The sequence below is a fragment of the Humulus lupulus genome, chromosome 2, assembly GCF_963169125.1.
Source record: "Humulus lupulus chromosome 2, drHumLupu1.1, whole genome shotgun sequence".
Taxonomy (NCBI): Eukaryota; Viridiplantae; Streptophyta; class Magnoliopsida; order Rosales; family Cannabaceae; genus Humulus; species Humulus lupulus.
In genome coordinates this window covers 196,407,779-196,411,415 of record NC_084794.1, presented here as the reverse complement: position 1 = coordinate 196,411,415, position 3,637 = coordinate 196,407,779, and positions in this window count along the sequence as shown.

The window sequence follows — 3,637 nt, the reverse complement described above, 5'->3', positions numbered from 1 at the left end:
TACTCCTTAAGAGTTTCTCCTTCCTTCTGTTGAATGTCGACCAGCTGATTAGCCCCTGTTGGATGTATCTGGCCAGCATAAAAATGTTTGTAAAACTCCTTTACGAACATCTCCCACGAAACTATGCTAGCCGGTGGAAATTTGAAGTACCATTCCTGAGCAGAATCAGACAAAGTGGCAAGAAAAATCCTGCATCGAACATCTTCGGACACCTTATGGATGTCCATTTGTATCTCAAATTTTTTTTACGTGAGATACATGATCTTCCCTTCCAGTAAAATTGGGTAGACTGGCATTTTGAATTTGCTTGGGATTTCTGCCACAACAATTTTGTTAACGAATGGGGTGCCCTTTCTCCGATCATACTCTATGTGGGACATTTTATTCTCGACCAGTTGCTGCACGACTTGATTTAGGGAATCTATTTGAGCCTGAACAACATCTGGTATTGTAGGAGCGGTTGGAGCCAAGGGAAATACTCTTCATGTCTTTCCCTTCAGTCATTGAGTACATCCCTCAGATCTTCATGCCTACGTCTCTAGTCGCTTGCACCTAGTCGGTCGAAGATGTTGGGTTGTCTAGGCTGCCCCCCAGCATTTTGGCTTGTTGGTCGGTTATCCCTTGGGGGAGGATTTCTCTATCCGTCCCTTTCCTTCTGCTGCCGACCATTGTTCCTCCTACCAGTGTCCACCTCATTATAGTCCTAGCTATCTCTGAATTGCGACCTGTGAGTGTGCGACCTGTTGTACACACTGTTCCCGTCTCTTCTCCCTGATCCGTCCCTGTAAACAGGTGGGGGCTTGCGCTGGTCGTTGGGTCTGCTAACATTATTTTATCGTGGGGGGGGGGGGGGGGTTCCTGCACCGCAGAGCCTGAGTCCACCTGCCTCCTGCTTCCTGAGGGACATTTCCCCCTACCAGGAGGGTACTGTTCCCCAGCTGTTTGTCGTCTATGGCTCCTAGGATGCTACTCATCCCTGTTCTGTCTGTGCTGCTGAGTGTTATCTCGACCAGCACGAGGGGTGGCTGCTGCTCATTGTTTTTGTCAGGATTCTAGGTTTTCCTTTCTCGTTGAGCAGCTGGAGGTTGTTCTGGTCTTTGCGGACTCCTTGTGTATGGTGGATTTTGATGACACTAGAGGGTGATCTGACTACATATTTTTAGGAGGGTGAGAGTTTGGTGGCTGATCTGGCTGGGAGGTTGGTGTAGTTGGAACTGGACATCCTCGAGACAACTGAATGGCTGCCTCTAAAGCCGAGTCCTGCCACTCTAGCGTCTCTCTACCGACAATCCATGTCGACCTGCCAGTCGCTCAGCTCTCGGCATTGCCGATAAATCTCCATCTGTTGCATCACCATAGTTTCAGCCACATTCTCCTGGTTAGCTTTTAGAGTAGCCAATTCTTCTTACAACACTATCAAAGTTGTTCGCAAGGTTTCAGCGTCCATCTCTTCCTCTTCCCGTTCTACTTGTGGCTCATCCTCTAGTACATCTTGTGGAGGAGGCGAATTCGGTATACTATCTGATGCCTGCCCAGTTGGACCCGCTCTCTTGGAGTTCTTTGCCATTGTTATCTTGAAGTTCTTGAGCTCTTGAGTTCGTCTCTCAACGAAAGCACCAAAATGTTGACCCTTGATTTAGTCAATGGCACAGAGTCACTAAAAACGAAAGAATTAATAAACTGAATGCAAGACCTAAAATGACACAACTGCTTTATAGTGGTTCGACCCCAGAAATTGGTAATAACCTACATTTACTTAGTGATTTTATTGATGTAAACCCTGAAACCTAGGATCAGCAAACTAGGGTTCACTAAGTTTCACAAGCTCCAAAGTGGAATACAAAATCGTGTATAAAAGCACTTGTTCTCTCTGAATAAAAAATATTGTGTATATCACAAATGGATCCCACAAGTCCTATCTATAGGCTCTAGGATGTACATATGGGCCTATGGGCGATCCTATACTTTTACTACAAGCATATTTAAAAAATAACAGAAATAATAATATTTACATATAAAGAAAATAAAATATCCTAGAAATATCTAACTCATAACCGTATTTGAATTCTGACTTCAGTCCTCCAAGCAAATCTGGTCTCATATTTCAGCACATCAACTCCCCTATTACCCAGCATGTCCCTCGCGCCTATCGGGCAACTTAATTTACTGGTCGCTGGTCGACTAGACTTTAATCAATAAACAGTCACGTGCGGTTCATATGCGCCTTGATCGTGCCACGTCACCAAGAAAATATTTTTGGGTAAACACCCTTTTAGACTAATCTATAAAGGAAGTCATATTTTCACCTCTCATACTGAAGATATAGATTTCATATCTATGATTAATACTCCTACTCAATTACACTACTAAATCTCCAAGATGTAAGTATTTTTCATGTTTTCACCAAGGGACATGTGGAAGTCTTTGAGAGTACTTAGGTTCCCCGAGGAAGTTTAACGATCTCTAATGAGCTCACTGTCTACTCAGAAGGTAGGCTATCCCCAGTGTTTGGGTGGTTCCTCGGGGGAAAGTTATCCTCTGGCAAGCCACACCATGAGAACCTTGGATATATTAGCTTGAGGTTCCTCCATGAGAGTCCTCCAGGTTTGCAAGAATACCTCTCTGAGTTTAGAGGGTAGCGCCATCTAACGCCCTGGAAAGCCAAGTCCATTACACTGTGTATTTTAAATAGTGCAAGACTTGCTAATCAAGTCATTTGGACATAAACGTGTTTCTAAAGTCAACTGATTGGTTAGGGTTAAAATATTTTGATCATAATATAGTTGACTTTCATTAAAATAAGAGTTGGTACATGGGATCCCAAAAATAATGTTTACAAGGAAATTACAAGCGTCAAAAGTAAATACAATTGAAGCCAGTCTAAATGGAAAAATACAATTTTGGCTCTAGTCCCTGTCAAACCCTCGGCCGTGGCGGTCGAGCAGCTGCCGATGTACACACCGCCCCTAAAGCTCTCCAACTCACGGCTGGTCCACTTTCCGTTGCCCTTACCTGCACCACGTAGCACTCGTGATCAAAGGCTCAACAAGAAAATTTAATTCAACAAGAACAAATAAACAACTACATATGCGTAGTAAACTTAGATCAACAAGTTCACTCAACAACATTTTATAAGCAATGAGCTTAAGAAAAATGTTTAGATAAAAAAACCACATAAACTATTCGCATCAATCAATAGATTGGTTAAGTGCAAGCCACACTTTTGTTTGTTGTAGTCAGGCCCGATGCCCTTAGGCTGAGTCCTCTGGTCTGAAATCCGACCCCGACACACTTAGGCCGAGATTTCATTCCGCACGCTTATTATCAGGCCCCGACACCCTTAGGCTAGCCTTCGAAAAAGTTATCATCACAAATATGTATCGTACATCAAGCAATCAAAATCAACCTATACAGGTATTCCTAACTAGACATTCTCAGATATAGATATATTCACGACCCAGGTGCAGTTTTCTTACCTCGAGTCCCGAGCGGAGGATGTAGAGTGGTCCCAAGAACAATCCTCAATCCCGAGCCTTAACAGTAATCATATTCACAAAGTGATAATGGCCAACTATCAAAATCAAAACCAAGTAAAAGCATTAGAATAACATACTAGCCTCCGGGACTTCGAATTCTA